Genomic DNA, 23,317 nt, shown 5'->3' with positions numbered 1-23,317 from the left:
GGCAAATGCCTCCTTTTATAGGCCAAAATTGGGAACTATTGATTTGATGACTAATTGATGAGTGGGTGGCCAACTTTTGACTTGGTGACAATCTTTGTCTTCTCTTGTCTGCCCAAAACATCATTCATAATGTCAAAATTAAAACCGCTTGAAAACATGAAAATTGTAGAAAATTATCTCAGCTTTCTTGTGTAAACAATTAAGTTCATTTTGGTTTCTAGAACTCCAGATATGGGCCAAATACTGAATAGTGCTTAGGCTGGAAGATAGATTCAAACTTTATTGTTGCTGCTCTAATTTGGACTTGAAAATGGCCTTTTTAGATATTGGGCTCCATATGAAAGTTATAGACCTATGTCTTACCTTTCCATTCATATAAAGTAGATCTAAATCGGAGATCTACAACTCTAGATATGACCCAATTACCGAATAGTGTATTAATTAGTAAGCTTCATTGTTTTTTCTTATTTGTTATGGTTTGATGAAGTCTATCTTTATTGACTTACTATGACAGGTCTATTACAATAAACAAATCCTAATTTTCTAGGTCAAGAACTTGGTTTGGAAGGTGAAATATCATCAATTATAGTTGAGTCTTCTTTCATGGGAAAATCAGAATTCTGTTTTTTGGTTGTCGCATTATTCTCAAATAATATTCTAGATAAAATCCTTCCAGATTTAAAAAAAATGTGGTTATAACAATCTCATTATTTCACCTTATAGTTCATGTGTTGAACGAGTGGAAAGATTTGGAATATTTGTTACATTCAATTAAGCGTGCTCCTCTTGTTTGACAAAACTACAAATTAGTGTCCTATGGCCAAGAGTTTTCATATTGGTTAAAGCTTTGGGACCACTTTGCTTAGTTAGCCATCCCACAAAACTTGTTTCAATCGTGCTTTTATAGTCATCATACTCGTTAGTTGACTCATAAAATTATATAGTTTTATAAATCAACTCATATATAATATAGTGTGAAATCAAATACAAAACTTAAAAATTAATAAACTTGATCAAACTCTATTAAAATTGATTATGAATTTAACAAAATTAATAAAAACTATGGAATCTTCTCACTGTTTTAAGTCCTCTCCTCTCCATCCATTAGTATCACAAAAATTCCCCTTTTTCCTTTTCCCTTTCCCCAAATCAACCCTAGTAGAAGCAGATGGTCAGCATACTCGACTTTCATCCGAGAGACTCGGTTTCAAATCCCACCAAGGGAATTTTGTTTTTTGAGGGTTGTCACTAGCATGAGCCAGTGACAATGCTGGTCTGGCTAAATCCAACCCAGCTACACAGGTTGGCTGGGGGCCAGCCCAGCCACATGGGCCGGGTTGGGCCCAACAAAATAAAAAAATTCAAAAACTTATTTAAAAAATATATCTGTGATTTTCTGCAATTAGTTAGACTTAGAAATCTTGCCTAAAGGATTATGAAGCTCATGAATCAATACATTAGAATCAGTTCTTAGTGAAGGCCATCACATATGCATTGCATTTTCATCATGTATTTGTTTACAATTTATCATGCGCAAACTAGATCGTGAAACATAGGTCCCCCCTCCAAAGTCTATCACACCCAACTAAGATTTGAGAATGAGGAAAGAGCTCCCTTAGAGTCACATTATCAAAATGAGTTGGAATCCGTAAAGAATGAAGTTTCTCGCATGACCAATATGCTTGACAACTTTTAAAAGCCAAAAATAGGGAGGGAATGTCTACCCAACCAATTGTGGGAGCACCAGCAGTTCATATCCAAGGGACCTCTCAAAACTTAAGGGCAGATTCAACGGCAGAACAACACTTTGTGCCTATCACCTCTATTCTGCCAAGTCAAGCTCCATTCACCGTGGATTTAACAACAGATCGACCTCCCAACAATATGTCCACTAATAATGTGAACTACGACAAATTATCAGCTCTAGAAGAAAGATTAAGAGCAGTGGAGGGTAATGATTGGTTCGATCCTATGCGAGCAATAGAAGTGTGTTTGGTACCAAACATCATAGTACCAAAAAACTTTAGCATACTAGAGTTCATCAAATACACTTGATTGGAATTCGAAACACTCACCTCCGATCTTACTATAATAAAATGGCTGAGGTGATTTATGATGATAAGCTGTTAATCTATTTTTTCCAAGATAGTCTAGCAGGATCTGTCCTAAGCTGGTACATGAGGCTGAACAATGTTAAAATTAAGAAATGGAAAGATTTGGTGGAGGCCTTTCTTAAGCAATACAAGTTCAATTTGGAAATTACTCTGGATAGAACAAGCCTTATGTTAATGGAAAAGAGGAGTCAGAAGTTAGTAAAGGCCTTCGTGCAAAGAGGGAGACATGAGGCAACACATGTCGAACCCCCTTTGATAGAGACAGAAATGGTGACTTTATTCGCCAATACCTTTAGGGAACCTTACTATGAGCATGTAATGAGCAGCTCATCTGAACATTTCTATGATGTTATACGTGTGACAGAAAGGATAGAGCAAGGGATCAAAGTGGGGTGTATAGCGGAACCGTTAGAAGAAGGGTTTTATGGGAAGGAAAAGAGGTGATATTAACAATTTGGAAGGCGGGTACAAAGACAAGAACATAAATTACTAGAACCCATAAATGCCCACTCCTCATTCCACCAACATAAACTTTACTAGACCTTTTCAAACCAATCGGGAAAATTACCAACCAAACAACTACCAAAGGCCAAATACAAAATATCCTTCAGAGTAGTTACCACCCTTACCCATGCCCTTAAAAGACTTGTATGCTAAACTATTGAGTATAGGACATAGCTCTAATTCTTTTACCACCAATTGAACCATCCTTTCCCATATAGTACAAACCAAAATTAAATTGTGGAATTGAAACTTGTTATGCTTTTAAAAGAAGGTTGCTAGAACTTATCAAGATAGGGTGGGTGTCTTTTGTGCCACCATTTTAAAAAAGACTTTAAGAACTACTTTAAGTATAAGTATACAGAAGTGAAGACATCATTCTAAGATTAATGATATAAAGGAACAATAAGTTGTTTGAAAGACGTATGTTAGTACAGTCAAGGTTCCTTGACACGACTAAAAGATTAATGTCTTCTCCCAAGTGTAGGAGTGTCAAAGTAATAAATAAGCCGGCAAGACTGGGGTCGAATCACAGGGAAGTTAATTGTACAAATTATAAACGATAATTATAAACAACAATAATAGTAATCACTACAATAACAATACTAATAGAAATAATAGTAGTTGTAGTAGTAATAAACAAAGAGATGGAGAAGAAGAAAAAGAAGATGAGAACTTTGAGATGGAATATCAATGTACGGATTAAATAATGATAATAACAAATGTCAAGGTTAGAGGTTCCACTAATAGAATGTCAAACAAGTATAGTATAAACTCTTATTATTCAATTGGAAACCACACACAAAGGAGGTTCCAATCAGATTATAGATTGTTAACATGATTACATTAGTCATCTTATTCGATTAATGCTAATACTTGTAAATCTCGTCAAGCATTCATGATTATAACTTATGTTAACAACAAATCAAGTTCCTTTCATAGCTCAGGTGTCAGTTATACCATACAGTATGAACTATGAAAGTGCCAAGCATTTGTTGTACCAAGTGTTATACAACATAAATCAAGATTAATCATTTAACAAGCAAAGTATTAAAGAGTGAACAAGATAACAAATACAAAACATGTTAGTATCAAACATTAAAGTCCATATTAAGTTTACATTATACTTATTCTCACACCATTAGTGTAACCTTTTCACCTTGACATAACTAACTTAGCTAGACATAATGAAAGAAAGCAAAATAGATAAACAAAATAAGAACATAAAAGTTAACTAAGTAAAGGAAAGGAAATGAAAGGCATAAACTTAATATTAATGAAAACAAAGCATAAAAAATACAAAGAGAGAAAGGAAGAGCATGATCTTGATCTGGAAACCAAGATGCCTAAATGCATGGCAAATACCTCCTTTTATAGGCCAAAATTGGGAACTATTGATTTGATGACTAATTGATAAGTGGGTGGCCAACTTTTGACTTGGTGACAATCCTTATCTTCTCTTGTCTGCCCAAAACGTCATTGATAACGTCAAAACTGGAGCCAGTTGCAAACATGAAAGTTGTAGGCAATTGTCTCAGCTTTCTTGTGTAAAAAATTCAGCTCATTTGGACTTCTAGAACTCCAGATATGGCCAAAATACCGAACAGTGCTCGGGCTGGAAGACAGATTCGGGCTTCTTTGTTGTTGCTACAATTTGGACTTGATAATGGCCTTTTTAGATCTTGGGCTCCATATAAAAGTTGTAGGCCTATGTCTTACCTTTCCATCCATATAAATTGGACCTAAATCTGAGATATATAGCTCTAGATATGACCCAATTACCGAACAGTGTTCCAGTTTGGATTGCACCGACATCTCTTCTCTAAGTTTGACCATCTCTTTATCCATGCAATTTAAGTTCTTCAAGTCATCAATCAATCCTTTCATTTATGTGATAGACCTGCATTAAAAATAGACATTTACCACAAATTAAAGGTATCTTATATTATTAGATATATTATTATAAAACATGCTTTGGTTAAGGAGTTATTGATACTTCAAGTGCAAAATGATGATATAAAACCATGATAAAAATGCACTTTTAAGTACTAATCACACCCCCCAACCAGCTTATTACTAGTCCCTAGTAATCAAAGCGTAAAATAGAAAAACAATTTGCAAATTCCACAAAGCAAGGTATTCATCATTTAACTTCCATTAATCTATCCAGATAAACAAACTCTCATTAAATTTATATATCTGCTCAATACCTCTTAACAAGATATTAATAAACCTTTCTTTTGTGCTCAATGTATCAACACATAATTATGGGGCTTTTCTTGGAAGAAAACAAAATTTTTGTTCTAATGTTTAAGGTTAACTTCCTTGGGTTGGGATTATTATTTTTGTCTTTTTTTTTCTTTTTTTCTTTTTTAAAAATCTATATACATATAATTTAAAAACATCATGCATCTTTAACCCATGTAACGAGCTTTCAGCTAATGACTCCCAGACCAGTTGGTCTTAGGGCATTAGGTGTTAAGACACCCCTACGAGCTTAGTAACTCGGGTCGCAGATACTGATATGTAGATAGTGCAATGTTTGATTCCCTTAAGCTTTTCTCCTCAACCCATGTAACAAGCGTTGGGCCAATAGCTCCCAAGTCAGTTGACTTTAGGGTATTAGGTGTTAAAACACCCCTTCGGGCTTAATTGCTTAGGTTAGGGAGGCTACGAAACCAAACTTATCTACATTTTTATTATCATCATTTTTTTTTCTTCTTTTTTTTCTTTTTTTTTTCTTTCTTTTTTTTCATGTTTTTTTTTTAATTATATACAATCCCTTTCCCTTAGTTGTTACCTTTAACAAAAGAACATAAATAATGTAATAATCCAATATGCAACCTACTACTACTATTATTATTATTATTATTATTATTATTATTGTTATTGTTATTATTGTTATTATTGCTATTGTTATTGTTTATAATTTGTACAATTAACCTCCCTATGATTCGACCCCAGTTTTGTGGGGTTATTTATTACTTCGACACTCCTGCACTTGGAAGAAGACATCAATCTTTTAGTCGTGTCACCAACCAACAGCATATGGGATGCCAAAGTTAATCCTGGTTAAACCTTCCTTTACAAAGAGAAATCATAATGCAATGCCCTATAATTATGGTTATGCCTCCAATGATGCGACACCTCTTCTTTTGTTCCAAATTGAGGTTAGTGGGTTGACTAGGAGTAGCTAGTGCTTCACACCTGAGGAATTAAGGAAAGCAAAGGCTAAAGAGGTGGTAGACTTAGGCAAAGAACTAGAAATTAATAAACCAGTAACCGAACAGGAGTCAAATGAATTTCTAAAGTTGATAAAGCATAGTGAATATTGTATATTAGATCAATTAAAGAAAACTCTAGCTAGAATCTCCCTTATGTCTTTGATACTCAACTTTGAACCGTATTGAAATGCCTTGCAAAAGGTATTGAATGAGGCATATATATCCCAAGATATTGAAAAGAAAACCATGGAACATTTGGAGGGGAGGATCTATGCGACTAATTATCTGTACTTTACAGGTAATGAGTTAGATGCTGAAGGAACTGGACATAACAAACCCTTGTACATCACCACTAGGTGCAAGGATTGCCTTATAGGAAAGGTGTTTGTCGATAATGGTTTGGCTCTTAATGTGTTGCCAATACACATGCTGAAAGAAATATTGGTTGATGAATCTCATATGAAGCCTAGTATCATGATGGCAAGAGCATATGATGGCTCACCAAGACAGATAATTAGGACTTTAGAAGTGGAGTTATATTTGGGACCATAATTGTTCCTAGTGACATTTCAGGTTATGGATATCCACCCTTCCTATAGTATGTTGTTAGGAAGACCTTGGATTTATGCAGTTGGGGCAGGAAATTATCGTTACACTAATGTTTGAAGTACATCATGAACGGATGTTGGGAATTGTCAAGGCTAAAGAGACAGTATCTATGATAAAGAATGTGGTTGTACCTTGTATCAAGGCAGAGGATTGCAATGATGAATATAGCCATGCTTTTGAGATTTTGAACACTGATTGTTCCTAGTGACATTTCAGCTTATGGATATCCACCCTTCCTATAGTATGTTGTTAGGAAGACCTTGGATTCATGCAGCTGGGGCAGTAACTTTATTGTTACATCAATGTTTGAAGTACATCATGAACGGATGTTGGTAATTGTCAAGGCTAAAGAGACAGTATCTATGATAAAGAATATGGTTGTACCTTTCATCAAGGTAGAGGATTGCAATGATGAATATATCCATGTTTTTGAGATTTTGAACACTAATTGGGTGCTTGAAAACACAGTGATAAGAATGCCAAGGATCTCAGAAGCAGCGAGGAAGGCCGCTCAATGTTTTTTAAAGCATAAGATTCCATTTCAGCATAACCCTATCATCGAAAATCTAGAAAGGGTTAATCTAATAATGATGAAATGTGCTAATCAAAGATTTGGGCTGAGGTATAAGCCTAAAAGGAGGATCATCGATGGGCTGCTGGTAGAAGAAGAGAAAGAAGAATGGCTAGGATTCAAGGAAGAGAGCCTGGAGAAGAAGAGTTGGAAATCCCTCCCCTAAGGGTATCATTCCCAAAGGTCGCGTATGTAATGCAACCTAATAAAGATTCAGAAAGCCTTAGTAAAAAATTATAAACCATGGACATAAACACCTTGGAGAAAGATAAAGAGGAAGGAAGTGGCATGAATATGGTATAAGGAGTGGAAGATGAATCACTACCACAACTGACTGTCCATACTTTAGAAGAAGTCTCTACTAAGACCTTTGTGCGAAAGCTAGCCATGGGCGAGAAGTTTCAGAATTGGGTGACCTAAGAAGCTCTTATAGTGTTTAAAATGTAAACCAACTTAATCTACATTTACATGTTTTTGCCATTGCTTTTATTTGCTTTTACTTGCTTTTATTTCCTCTAGTTGACAATCAAGGCTCATGAGGTCAGCCAGATTCTATCCTTGTCATCAAACCCACCCTTTGCTTTAATGAGATCATGTATTTTTCAAATGTTGTTTATTTATATACATATTTACACTAGACACCTTTCGCTTTTAGGAATCTTGAAAGTGGATCTTCCACAACATCACATACACTTAACATCAAGAATGAATAGCCAAACTTGAACGAACATATGATTGCGGTGGACGAAGAGGAATGGGATGAAAGCAATATCAAAGAACTCAAAAAACTGGTGGAACAACATAAATAGACTTGGAAGCCCGTTGTAGAAGAACTTGAAACCATAAATGTGGGTGGTGATCAGTCTAATAAAGAGTTGAAAATAGGGACCTTAATTACTTTTGAGCAAAGAATAGCTATGATCGCCTTACTAAAAGAATATGTAGATGTTTTTGCTTGGTCTTACAAGGATATGCCTGGTTTAGATACAAATATCATAGTACACAAAATCCCATTGAAGGAAGGTTGTAAACCAGTCAAGCAGAAATTGAGGAGAGCCCACCTAGATGTCTGGATCAAAGTCAAAGCAGAACTCAAGAAACAGTGGAATGCAGGCTTTCTAAAAGTAGTTAAATATCCATAATGGGTATCCAATATTGTTGTTGTGCCAAAAAAAAGGAGGGAAAGATAAGAGTTTGCATGGATTTCTAGAACTTGAACAAAGTTAGCCCCAAAGATGATTTTCCACTACCACACATAGATGTTTTGGTTGACAATGCTGCACATAGTTCCACATACTCCTTTATAGATGGTTTTTTAGGATACAACTAGATAAAAATGGCTTAGGAAGATAAGGCGAAGACAACTTTTGTTAGATCTTGGGGAATATATTGTTACAAAGTTATGTCATTCGATCTGAAGAACAGAAGGGCAACCTACCAGAGAGCCATGATGGTTTTGTTTCATGACATGATGCATAAATAAATTGAGGTATATGTAGATGATATGATCGCAAAGTCAAGGAAAGGAGAAGATCATATAAAGGTTTTGAGAAAACTATTTAAGAGGTTGAGGAAATACGAATTAAAGCTCAACCCTGCAAAATGTTCATTTGGGGTTAAGTACGGAAAGCTGCTAGGATTTGTGGCAAGCGATAGAGGTATAGAGGTAGATCTTGATAAAGTAAGGGCCATCCAATCTATGCCATTCCCAAAGATCGAGAAGGAGGTAAGAGGATTCTTGGAAAGATTGAACTACATCACCTAATTTATAGCTCAGTTGACCACAACATGTGAACCTATTTTCCGGCTTTTAAGAAAAGAGAATCCTGGGACTTGGGATGAGGAGTGTAAGGTGGCATTTAATAAAATCAAGCATTATTTACAAAGTCCACCTTTGCTTGTTCCTCCTATATTAGGAAGGCCTTTAATACTGTATTTGACATTGACAAAGGCAACTATAGGATGTGTATTAGGTCAACATGATGAAACTGGGAGAAAAGAAAGGGCCATTTATTACTTAAGTAAGAAGTTCATAGAATGTAAGTTTAGATACACGATGATAGAGAAGCTTTGTTGTGCATTGGTATGGTGACAAAAAGATTATGACATTATAGATTGTATCACACCACTTAGTTGATTTCAAAAGTGAATCCATTGAGGTATATTTGTAATAAGCATTATCTCTCAAGTCGAATTGCAAGATGACAAGTTTTGTTGGCAAAATATGATATAGTGTATATGACAAAAAAATCCATGAAGGGAAGTGCAATTGCTGATCACCTAGCTGATAATGCTGTGGAATCTTATGAGTCATTAGATTTTGATTTCCCAGATGAAAATGTATTATCAATCGAAGAAGAAGAAGGTAAGATAGTTGGTGGACTACGTTTTTTGATGGGGCAGTGAATGTATATGGTAATAGTGCCGGTGCAGTAATAATCTCTCCCGATAAGGAGCAGTATCTGATAGTAGTTAAATTACATTTTGAATACACCAATACTACAGCTAAGTATGAGGCTTGTATCCTGGGTTTGGAAGCCGCATTAGAACTAAAGATTGAAAAAATAGATATGTATGGTGACTTCATGTTGATTATCTGTCAAGTGAAAGGAGAATGGCAAACAAAAGAAGAAAAACTAAGGCCATACCAGGAATACTTATCCACGCTATCAAAAGAGTTTAAAGAGATAAGATTCACCCATCTAGGGAGAGAAGGAAACAATTTTATGGACGCTTTGGCTACATTGGTTGTTATGGCTATGATTGATCTTGGGCAAAAAGTGCAACCTGTACATATTGATGTTAGAAATAAACCAGCTCATTGTTGCTTGATCAAAGAAGAGATAGATGGAAAGCCTTGGTATTACGATATCAAGAATTTTATGAAAAATTAGGAATATCCAGTAGGAGCATCAAAGATGGATAAGAGAACTCTAAGAAGATTGGCTAGGGATTTCTATTTAGATGGAGAGATTCTATATAAAAGATGATTTGACGAATCCTTGCTAAGGTGTTTGAATGAAACAGATGCTAGAAGTGTTTTACAAGAGGTGCATGAGGGAATTTGTTCAACTCATGCTAGCGACCATATGGTAGCAAGGAAAATACAAAGGGCTGGTTATTTCTAGATAACGTTAGAGAAAGACTGCATCGGCTATGTTAGGAAATGTCACAAGTGTCAAGTGCATAGTGATAAGGTTCAAGTGCATAGTGATAAGGTAACACCTTTAATTATACTATTTAATCTAGCATCTTCATGGCCATTTGCAATGTGGGGAATCGATGTGATTGGGCCTATTAACCCGAAGGTCAGCAATGGGCATAGATTCATTCTCATTGCAGTTGATTATTTCACAAAATGGGTAGAAGTCAGTTCATGGGCCCATGTGACAAAAAGGTGGTGAAAAAGTTCATTGGTCCACCTGAAAAAATAGTGATTGATAATGCATAGAATTTCAATGGCAAAGCAATAATGGAGCTCTGTATAAAATGAAAAATCAAGCATTCAAATTCCTCCCCATACAGGCCGAAGATGAATGGTTAGGTAGAAGCTACAAACAAAAACATCAAGAAAATTTTCAGAAAATGGTAGTCACTTACAAAGACTAACATGAGATGTTACCATTTGCTCTCCATACATATCGCACTGCAGTGAGAACCTCGACAGGAGCCACTCCATATTCTTTAGTATATGGGATGGAGGTGGTGATGCATTTAGAAGTAGAAATTCCATCGTTAAAGGTGTTGATGGATTCAAAATTAGAAGAGGCTGAGTGGGCCAAAGCAAAATATGAATAGCTAAATATGATAAGTGAAAAGAGGGTAGCTGTAATATGTCATCATCAGCTTCACCAGAAAAGGATGGCCATAGCATATGATAAGAAGGTTAGACCTTATATGTTCCAAGAAGGAATTGTTAACATGATTACATTAGTCATCTTATTCAATTAATGCTAATACTTGTAAATCTCGTCAAGCATTCATGATTATAACTTATGTTAACAACAAATCAAGTTCCTTTCATAGCTCAGGTGTCGGTTATACCATACATTATGGGCTATGAAAGTGCCAAGCATTTGTTGTACCAAGTGTTATACAACATAAATCAAGATTAGTCATTTAACAAGCAAAGTATTAAAGAGTGAACAAGATAGCAAATATAAAACATGTTAGTATCAAACATTAAAGTCCATATTAAGTTTACATTATACTTATTCTTACACCATTAGTGTAACCTTTTCACCTTGACATAATTAACTTAGCTAGACATAATGAAAGAAAGCAAAATAGATAAACAAAATAAGAACATAAAAGTTAACTAAGTAAAGGAAAGGAAATGAAAGGCATAAACTTAATATTAATGAAAACAAAGCATAAAAAATACAAAGAGAGAAAGGAAGAGCATGATCTTGATCTGGAAACCAAGATGCCTAAATGCATGGCAAATGCCTCCTTTTATAGGCCAAAATTGGGAACTATTGATTTGATGACTAATTGATAAGTGGGTGACCAACTTTTGACTTGGTGACAATCCTTATCTTCTCTTGTCTGCCCAAAACGTCATTGATAACGTCAAAACTGGGGCCAGTTGCAAACATGAAAGTTGTAGGACATTGTCTCAGCTTTTTTGTGTAAAAACTTCAGCTCATTTCGACTTCTAGAACTCTAGATATGGCCAAAATACCGAACAGTGCTCGGGCTGGAAGACAGATTCGGGCTTCTTTGTTGTTGCTACAATTTGGACTTGATAATGGCCTTTTTAGATCTTAGGCTCCATATGAAATTTGTAGGCCTATGTCTTACCTGTCAATATATATAAAGTAGACCTAAATCTGATATCTATAGCTCCAGATATGACCCAATTACCGAACAGTGTTCCGGTTTGGATTGCACCGACATCTCTTCTCTAAGTTTGACCATCTCTTTATCCATGCAATTTAAGTTCTTCAAGTCATCAATCAATCCTTTCATTTATGTGATAGACCTGCATTAAAAATAGACATTTACCACAAATTAAAGGTATCTTATATTATTAGATATATTATTATAAAACATGCTTTGGTTAAGGAGTTATTGATATTTCAAGTGCAAAATGATGATATAAAACCATGATAAAAATGCACTTTTAAGTACTAATCAAAAAGCTCTTAGCTTTACCTGGGGAAAATCTAAGCAAATGGGCTCCAAATTATGAAGGTCCTTATGTAATGAAGAAGGCTTTCTCGAGAGAAGCTCTATAGTTGTCCAGAATGGACGGAGAAGATCTAGCCAGACTTGTGAATTCCGATTCTGTAAAGAGATATTATGTTTAACTTTCTCCCAAAATCAATAAAGTGAAGTTTGGCCATGATTTCTTGGTGTAAAGAATCTTTTCTCCCACTGCATTGATCTCACAACACTTAATCTTCAAAAAAAAAAATCTAGAAAGATTTGGCTTTGTGCATGATTACAAAGAATGTATCATAGGACGATCAAAGGTGAATTTTAAGCATTTCCTAGTAAAGAGGGAACCAAGTCAAACAAACCAAAGATAAAAGACGAAACCTAGTCTTTAGAAGCATTTTGAATCGCATAGATAAAATGTCTATAATCATGTGTAATTATCAATCAGGATGAGAACAAAAGAAGTTTATCAATCCTAGTAAATATGCGTTTGAAATAAGGAAAGACCATCTTTGTTAAACTTCCACTTTCTAAAGATTATATTCTTTATGACCCCCATTTGAGCTAAAAAAAAAAGACTAGACCACACCCTATACTAGGGGGCAATGAGAGATCCTCTATTAGAAAAGATGAAGACAATGGTGGAATCAAGGGTGAAAGGAGGCTAAAAATGGAAGCCTCATGATTGATAAAAGGCTAAAAAGGAAAAGGAGTTAGAGCAAATTGCTAAAGAAAACACAAAGATCTTTACAAGTCAGAACCCAACACTTGGGGGGAAAAAAAGAAGAGAGATATAATAAAACAATGAGGCTTTAAAGACGGAGATTATGATCCTTAAGCAAGTTTCTTCAAACACAACCTATAAGATAGCTTCACAAGAACAAGAGGTAGAAGAAGAGTGGTCCTAAGTCTTTAAACCCTTAAACACTTTTTGAGCCTTAAAGCATCCTTTTTCTTTTTCATAACCCACAATTATAGTCAACATTACAAGCCCTTTAGAAGTCCTTTCTAATTAAGCACATATAACCTAGGTTGATAGACATTGGTCTTATGATTCATTTGACATGATAAATTAGTGATAATCTGTTTTTTTTCTATCCATGCAAGAAAAATGCTGATATGAGACAATTTTTAAAACCTATTGAAAAGATCAAATAGAAGATTACCTTAGAAAAAGTCTGATCTAAATTCAAAACCACATTTTGGAGACCGATAAAACCTTTTTCCAGGGATTGCTTAAAATAACTCTTGATGCATATATAGAAAGTTTCAATTGTCATGAACAAAAGCCAAAACTTTTAAAGATTTTTTTTATTTATTTGAAAAGATTATTGTGCTGCAAATAAAGAAAAAGAAAAAGAAAAAAATTCATAATTTGAGAAAAGACAAATTAAAGTATTGATAAGAGCATGATAAAAAGCAATGATAGATCATGCATTTTTGAAAAAAGGGTGTTGGTATTTCCTCTTTGAGTTGGGATGGATAAAAAGGATAGTGTGAGAGACAGATCTCAACACATGATTTCAAACACATGGACTAGTCCATACTAAGAAGGAGTTCTACAAGACGGGGGGCCCTATATTTCAAATCAGGTAAGGATGCATACTGATTAGTACTTAAAAGTGCATTTTTATCATGGTTTTATATCATCATTTTGCACTTGAAGTATCAATAACTCCTTAACCAAAGCATGTTTTATAATAATATATCTAATAATATAAGATACCTTTAATTTGTCGTAAATGTTCATTTTAAATGCACGCCTATCACATAAATGAAAGGATTGATTGATGACTTTAAGAACTTAGATTGCAAGGATAAAGAGTAAAACTCAACCTCATACATCTAGTGGAGGTATGTACAACCTTAGGGAAGATCATGACCTTCAAGCCAAGTTTGCATCTTTAGCTAGAAAAGTCGAGGCACTAGAATTGAAAAAGAGTGGTCAATTAAAATCTGTTGAAAACATTGTGTGTCAAATCTGTGAAACAAATGAACACTCAACCAACGATTGTCCAACCTTGCCTTCTTTTAAAGAATGTCTCCATGAACAAGCCCATGCTTTAAACAGTTTTCAAAGGGCCAACCACAACCCATACTCCCAAACATACAACCCTGGTTGGAGGAATCACCCAAATTTCAGTTGGAAGAGTGACAATGCACAAACTTCACAACCACCGTTTCAAGCACACCATAATTTCCAAAATTCTCATGGATATGCACCTCCTTATGCTCCACCTCCTAGAAGAAATCTTGAGGAAACATTGCATGCATTCATTGAAAAGCAAGAGACAATCAATACTCAACTTGCTCAAAACATGACAGATTTTAAAGATACTCTTGCAAAATTAACATCTGCTCTCAGTTTCCAAGAGAAAGGTAAGTTTCCATCTCAAACACAACAAAATCCCAAAGGGCAATACAATGCAAATGCAAGTAGTTCCGGAAGCCAACACATGGATCAAGTCAAATCAGTCACTACTCTGCGCAGTGGTAAGGTTATTGAAAAACCCTCTCTTGAACCTTATGAGAAAGATGATGAGTCAATCTTTGAGGGTAAGGAAGGGGTTGAATCTGAAAATTGCAAAGAAACGACTGATTCACCGCCAGCACTTCCATTTCCTCAAGCCATGACCAAACAAAGGAAAGTCAATCACAATTCTGAAATTTATGAAATTTTCAAACAGGTAAGGATCAATATACCTTTGCTGGATGCTATTAAACAGGTTCCTTCCTATGCTAAATTTTTGAAAGATCTATGCACTGTGAAGAGGAAACTGAATGTGAAAAAGAAAGCCTTTCTAGCCGAACAAGTAAGTGCTATTCTTCAGAATAATAATGCTTTGAAATATAAAGACCCTGGTTGTCCTACAATTTCTTGCTTTATTGGAGAGCATAAAATTGAAAGAGCCTTACTTGATCTTGGTGCTAGTGTGAATTTACTTCCATATTCAGTTTTTCAGAGTCTCAATCTAGGTGAGTTAAAACCAACTTCTATATCTCTTTTACTTGCCGATAGATCTGTAAAAGTGCCTAGAGGAATAATTGAAGATGTGTTAGTACAAGTCGATAAATTCATTTATCCTGTGGATTTTATTGTCTTGGACACAGAACCTGTTGAAGCATGTAATTCATTTCCTGTTATTTTAGGACGTCCGTTTCTTGCAACCTCTAACGCATTGATTAATTGTAGGAATGGACTGATGAAGCTATCATTTGGAAACATGACATTGGAGATGAATATTTTCAACATTTGCAAGCAACCTGGAGATGATAATGATTTACAAGAAGTAGATCATATTGATGAATTAGTTTATGATCAACTTGAATCTACTTTAAGTAAAAATGAATTGGATGAAACTGAAGATTTGCAAATGGTTTATTCTGAGGAAGAAATCACGAATGAAACAAGCACCGAAAATGTTGATGCGAATCTTTTGTCAACAGTGACAACAGATTCGACATCTGACATCACACCAATCGATGATTACTTTCCTAACAAATCCTTACTTTCTCTTAGTTCAATGCCTTGGTATGATAAAAATATTAATTTTCTTGCTTTAGGAGATTTGCTAGCTGATTGGAGTACCCAAGACAAAGAAAAGTTTTTGAACGAAGTGAAGAGCTTTTATTGTGATGACCCTAACTTATTCAAATATTGTCCTGATCAAATATTTCAAAGATTCATTCCCGACAATGAGGTAAGTAGTGTCATTAAACTTTGTCATTCTGAAGCATGTGGAAGTTATTTCTCGTCAAAAAAGACTGCTGCAAAAATCTTTCAAAATGGATTTTATTGGCCCACCATGTTCAAGGACACACATGCATTCTGCAAAACTTGTGAAAATTGTCAAAAAATTGACACTGGTCAAAAAGTTTTGTTTTATGATTCTCAACTCTATGCATTCCCTAAAGAGCTAAGATTAAGATGGACCAATCCTTATGGGGCCTGTGATATTGAGAATTCAATGAATGACAATGATTTTAAGGAAAATGGACATCGTTTGAAAGCTTACTTTGATAATTTTCCTAGTGAAAATGAATCAGCTGGTTTGAATGATCTTGTAGATAAAGGTTGATTATTTTGTTTTTCTCACATTGTTTTTGTGTTTCTTTTTGAGTGATTTTTGCTAGTTTCTCTCACCCCGGTCAAATGGCGGATAACGGTACTCCGTGACTTAAGTCGGTTCTTTCAGTTTCCCACAATAACTGATATTTGTGTATATATTTGTGCAATTCTTTGAATCTCTCTTCTAATTCTCATTTGAAAATGGACACTAATCTTGAAAAATTGAAAAAGTATTTTCCCGCTCTGCCTCAGAATGCGATTACAAAAATTTACCGTGCTAGATGTGCAAGATTGAGATTGTTAATGAATCATGGAATTCCTGAAGATATTCGTTGGTTGATTGAAGCAAAGGTCCGATTATCAGGTGAGTCCTCTAATTTCTTTATTTCACACATGCCTGGAACAGGTAAAAGCACTTTTGCAAAGAAACGTCGTGCAAAACGACTAGAAGTCTGTCATCGATGTGCTAGATGGACTTGTAATACACAATGTCGTTCTTTAGGAATGGTATCTATAAACCGTGAAGATAAAATACAATTCATTAAGGATGGCCTGAGTAAGGAGTCTTTAGATAATCTTCTATTGACTCTTGAGACGCATCCTAGTGGAGATGTGCATCGTGCAATTCATGATTTATGGCCACTATTTCATAAAGAACATGATCGACTTAGTCTTGGGAATCTGACTAAAAAAGACCCTGTTTGCCAGTTTTTAAGAAAACTGGATGGGAAGCCTATCCCCGACCCATAGAGGGCGTTTAAGCCGTTCTTGGACGTAAAACCAAGGGAAGATGTGAGCCACAATCACAACTACCTGTACATACACATGTTTTTTTTCAAAAGTAAATAAATAAATAAAAAGAGAGAGAGAGTGTGTGAGACTCTAGCTGGCCTACATATAGATGTTATGATTGCCTTTCTAATTTCTCATCTATAAAACCCTCTTTTCCTTCCTTTCATTTCTACTCAACCCATACATTTAACAAATACAGAAGTGTGTAGAAATGGCAAGTTCCTCAGGTCATCAAATAAGAAATATTTGTGTTTTCGGTGGATCTAGTCCTGGGAAAGAAAAGGAGTTTTTAGAATCAGCAAATCATCTTGGTTAGGTGCTAGCTGAGAGAAAGATTCATTTAGTGTATGGGGGAGGCAGTCTTGGGTTAATGGGAGGTGTGTCAATAGCTGCATTTTTAGGAGGTAGTCAAGTTTTGGGGGTCGTCCCTGAAGCTTTGGCACAAGGGGACATCATTGGAAAAACAATTGGAGAGGAACTTCAGGTCTCCACAATGTCGGCTCGAATGAATGCAATGTTTAACCATGCTGATGCTTTCATTGCTTTACCAGGTGGTCTAGGCACATTGGAAGAGATCTTTCATATTTCCTCTTGGGCTCAATTGCACATTCACCATAAACCCATAGGTTTGTTAAATGTTAATGGTTATTATGATAAGTTGTTGTCTTTTCTTGATCATGCTGTGGAACAGGAATTTCTAACATCTTCTGCACGACAAATCATAATCTCTGCTGCTACTGCTGAACAGTTGATTGACCAACTACAATCTTTCATTCCTGTGATTGATCCTTCCATGAGTCGCATAAATTGGTCATCTACGGGAAGCCGTAAAAAGCTTAGATTGGATTTGAGCCTTCATTTGTGAATTTTTGTGTCTTTTGGTTTTATTATTATGTTTTGTTATTTCTTATTTTTGTTTTAGTGTGTTTCAGGTTTTGTCAGTGTTCGTTATTTCAGGTGATATCTTTTATACTCTATCTTTCTACCTTAGAACATTGAGGACAATGTCTCGTTTTGGTTGGGGGGAGAGGGTAGTAGTTGATAAAAAAAAATTGTTTTTCATTTCATAAAGCATGTGCATAATTGTTGTTACTAGGATGGCAGAGTAAAGGAGTTCTTTTGTTAAAGTGACTCTTGAGACGCATCTTAGTAACCATTCTTAACAAGGTCTATTATAATACTTCCTGAAATATTCAGGTTTACAAACTCTCGTATTGTTACCACTTAATTCTGCTCATATACTTATTTAACATGTATTTTTAAACCTTAATTTACACACACACACTTTAACATATGATTGTGGGTTGCATATTGGATTATTACATTATTTATGTTCTTTTGTTAAAGGTAACAACTAAGGGAAAGGGATTGTATATAATTAAAAAGAAAAAAAGAAAAACATGAAAAAAAAAGAAAAAGAAAAAGAAAAAAAAATGATGATAATAAAAATGTAGATAAGTTTGGTTTCGTAGCCTCCCTAACCTAAGCAATTAAGTCCGAAGGGGTGTTTTAACACCTAATACCCTAAAGTCAACTGACTTGGGAGCTATTGGCCCAACGCTTGTTACATGGGTTGAGGAGAAAAGCTTAAGGGAATCAAACATTGCACTATCTACATATCAGTATCTGCGACCCGAGTTACTAAGCTCGTAGGGGTGTCTTAACACCTAATGCCCTAAGACCAACTGGTCTGGGAGTCATTAGCTGAAAGCTCGTTACATGGGTTAAAGATGCATGATGTTTTTAAAGTATATGTATATAGAGTTAAAAAAAAAAAAGACAAAAATAGTAATCCCAACCCAAGGAAGTTAACCTTAAACATTAGAACAAAAATTTTGTTTTCTTCCAAGAAAAGCCCCATAATTATGTGTTGATACATTGAGCACAAAAGAAAGGTTTATTAATATCTTGTTAAGAGGTATTGAGCAGATATATAAATTTAATGAGAGTTTGTTTATCTGGATAGATTAATGGAAGTTAAATGATGAATACCTTGCTTTGTGGAATTTGCAAATTGTTTTTCTATTTTACGCTTTGATTACTAGGGACTAGTAATAAGCTGGTTGGGGGGTGTGATTAGTACTTAAAAGTGCATTTTTATCATGGTTTTATATCATCATTTTGCACTTGAAGTATCAATAACTCCTTAACTAAAATATGTTTTATAATAATGTATCTAATAATATAAGATACCTTTAATTTGTGGTAAATGTCTATTTTTAATGCAGGTCTATCACATAAATGAAAGGATTGATTGATGACTTGAAGAACTTAAATTGCATGGATAAAGAGATGGTCAAACTTAGAGAAGAGATGTCGGTGCAATCCAAACCGGAACACTGTTCGGTAATTGGGTCATATCTAGAGCTATATATCTCAGATTTAGGTCCAATTTATATGGATGGAAAGGTAAGACATAGGCCTACAACTTTCATATGGAGCCCAAGATCTAAAAAGGCCATTATCAAGTCCAAATTGTAGAAACAACAAAGAAGCCCGAATCTGTCTTCCAGCCCGAGCACTGTTCGGTATTTTGGCCATATCTGGAGTTCTAGAAGTCCAAATGAGCTGAATTTTTTACACAAGAAAGCTGAGACAATTGCCTACAACTTTCATGTTTGCAACTGGCTCCAGTTTTGACGTTATCAATGACGTTTTGGGCAGACAAGAGAAGATAAGGATTGTCACCAAGTCAAAAGTTGGCCACCCACTTATCAATTAGTCATCAAATTAATAGTTCCCAATTTTGGCCTATAAAAGGAGGCATTTGCCATGCATTTAGGCATCTTGGTGTTCAGATCAAGATCATGCTCTTCCTTTCTCTCTTTGTATTTTTTATGCTTTGTTTTCATTAATATTAAGTTTATGCCTTTCATTTCCTTTCCTTTACTTAGTTAACTTTTATGTTCTTATTTTGTTTATCTATTTTGCTTTCTTTCATTATGTCTAGCTAAGTTAATTATGTCAAGGTGAAAAGGTTACACTAATGGTGTGAGAATAAGTATAATGTAAACTTAATATGGACTTTAATGTTTGATACTAACATGTTTTATATTTGTTATCTTGTTTACTCTTTAATACTTTGCTTGTTAAATGATTAATCTTGATTTATGTTGTATAACACTTGGTACAACAAATGCTTGGCACTTTCATAGCCCATAATGTATGGTATAACCGACACCTGAGCTATGAAAGGAACTTGATTTGTTGTTAACATAAGTTATAATCATGAATGCTTGACGAGATTTACAAGTATTATCATTAATTGAATAAGATGACTAATGTAATCATGTTAACAATATATAATCTGATTGGAACCTCCTTTGTTTGTGGTTTCCAATTCAATAATAAGAGTTTATACTATACTTGTTTGATATACCATTACTGGAACCTCTAACCTTGACATTTGTTATTATTATTGTTTAATCCTTACATTAATTTTCCATCTCCAAGTTCTCATCATCTTCTTCTTCTTCTCTTTCTTTATTATTATTATTATTATTACTACTACTACTACTACTACTATTATTATTATTAGTATTATTAGTATTACTATTATTATTATTATTATTGTTATTATTATTATTATTGTTGTTATTATTGCTATTATTGTTGCTTATAATTGTTGTCTATAATTTGTACAATTAACCTCCCTGTGGTTCGACCCCGGTCTTGCCGGGTTATTTATTACTTCGACACTCCTACACTTGGGAGAAGACATCAATCTTTTCGTCGTGTCACATACATGTCATCTAACCTCAAAGCATTGCACATATATTTTTATTTCTTATAGGAAAATCCTTAAAAAAAAAGAACAATATGAGTGTGAGGGTGTGGGTCAATCACCCTTGAAAATAGACTAGGATGAGCATGTATGGGCAGGTCGCCCCTGAAAATAGACCACAATGAACATGTCTCCCCTAAAAATAGACCACGATGAACATGTGTGGGCAGGTTGCCCCTGAAAATAGATCATGATGAATGTGTGGGTCGGTCGCCCTTGAAAATAGACCAAGTTGAACATGTGTGGGGCAGGTTGCCCATGAAAATAAACTAGTGTTAGTGCATGAGCCGGTCGCTGACATGACTAAAAGATTGATGTCTTTTCCCAAGTACAGGAGGGTCGAAATAATAAATAACCCGACAAAATTAGGGTCGAAGCATAGGGAGGTTAATTATATGAATGATAATAATACAACAACAACATCAATAACAAATACAATAATAATAAGAACAACAACAACAATAGTAGTAATAGTAGTAGTAGTAGTAATAGTAGTAGTAGTAGTAGTAGTAGTAGTAATACTAACAATAATAATAATAAAGGACAGGAAGAAGAAGATGAGAACTTTGAGATGTAATATTGATGTAAGGATTAAACAATGATAACAATAAATGTCAAGGTTAGAGGTTCCACTAATGGTATGTAAAACAAGTATAATATAAAATCTTATTATTCAATTGGAAATCACATACAAAGGAGGTTCCAATCAGATTATAGATTGTTAACATGATTACATTAGTCATCTTATTCGATTAATGCTAATACTTGTAAATCTCATCAAGCATTCATGATTATAACTTATGTTAACAACAAATCAAGTTCCTTTCATAGCTTAGGTGTCGGTTATACCATATAGTATGATCTATGAAAGTGTCAAGCATTTGTTGTACCAAGTGTTATACAACATAAATCAAGATTAGTTATTTAACAAGCAAAGTATTAAAGAGTGAACAAGATAACAAATATAAAACATGTAAGCATCAAACATTAAAGTCCATATTAAGTTTACACCATTAGTGTAACCTTTTCACTTTGACATAATAAACTTAGCTAAACATAATGAAACAAAGAAAAATAAATAAACAAAATAAGAACTTGATATTAATGATAAAAGTTAACTAAGTAAAGGAAAGGAATTAAATGTCATAAACTTGATACTAATGAAAGCAAAACTTAAGCACTACAAAAATACAAAGAAAGAAAGCAAGAGCATGATCTTGATCTGGAAACCAAAATGCCTGAATGCATGGCAAATGCCTTCTTTTATAGGCCAAAATTGGGAACTATTGATTTGATGACTAATTGATAAGTGGGTGGCCAACTCTTAACTTGGTGACAACCCTTATCTTCTCTTTGTGTCCAAAACGTCATTGATAATGTCAAAATTGAAACCACTTGAACATGAAAGTTATAGGAAATTGTCTCAGATTTCTTGTGTAAATAATTGAGATCATTTAGATTTCTAAAACTCCAAATATGGGTCAATCACTGAATAGTGCTCAAGCTAGAGAACAAATTCAAACTTCTTTGTTGTTGCTCCAGTTTGGACTTGAAAATGGCCTTTTTAGATCTTGGGCTCCTATAAAAGTTGTAGGCATATGTCTTACCTTTCCATCCATATAAAGTAGACCTAAATCTAAGATCTACAACTCTAGATATGACCCAATTACCGAATAGTGTTCCGATTTGGACTGCACAGGCATCTCATTTCTAAGTTTGGCTATCTCTTTGTCCTTTCAATTTCAGTTCTTAAATTCATTACTCAATCCTTTCATTTATGTGATAGGTTTGCATTTAAAATGAACATTTACCACAAATTAAAAGTATCTTATATTATTTGATATATTATTATAAAACATGCTTTAGTTAAGGAGTTATTGATACTTCAAGTGCAAAATAATCATATAAAATCTTGATAAAAATGCACTTTTAAGTACTAATTAGTTGCCCTTGAAAATACATCAGGATAAACATGTGTTGGCAGGTCGCCCTTGAAAATAGACTAATATGAGTGTGAAGGCAGGTCACCCATGAAAATAGATCGTGTAAGTATGTAGTGTGGGTTGGCTGGTCACCCTAAAAATAGACCAGGATGAACATGTGTGGGCAGGTTGACACAACTAAAAAATTGATGTCTTCTCCCAAGTGCAGGAGTGTCGAAGTAATAAATAACCCAGTAAGACCGAGGTCGAACCACAGTGAGGTTAATTGTACAAATTATAAACAACAATTATAAAACAACAATAACAATAACAATAACAACAACAACAACAATAATAATAGTAATAACAACAACAATAACAATAATAATAATAATAATAGTACTAATAATAGTAATAGTAGTAATAATAATAATAATAATAATAATAAAGAAAAAGAAGAAGAAGAAGATGATGATGAGAACTTTGAGATGAAATTTTAACGTAAAGATTTAACAACGATAACAATAAATGTCAAGGTTAGAGGATCCACTAATGGTATGTCAAACAA

The sequence above is a fragment of the Populus euphratica genome, unplaced genomic scaffold (genome assembly GCF_000495115.2).
Source record: "Populus euphratica unplaced genomic scaffold, PopEup_1.0 scaffold540.1, whole genome shotgun sequence".
Taxonomy (NCBI): domain Eukaryota; kingdom Viridiplantae; phylum Streptophyta; class Magnoliopsida; order Malpighiales; family Salicaceae; genus Populus; species Populus euphratica.
The sequence above is the reverse complement of the archived record's forward strand: the minus strand, read 5'-3'. Positions refer to the sequence as shown.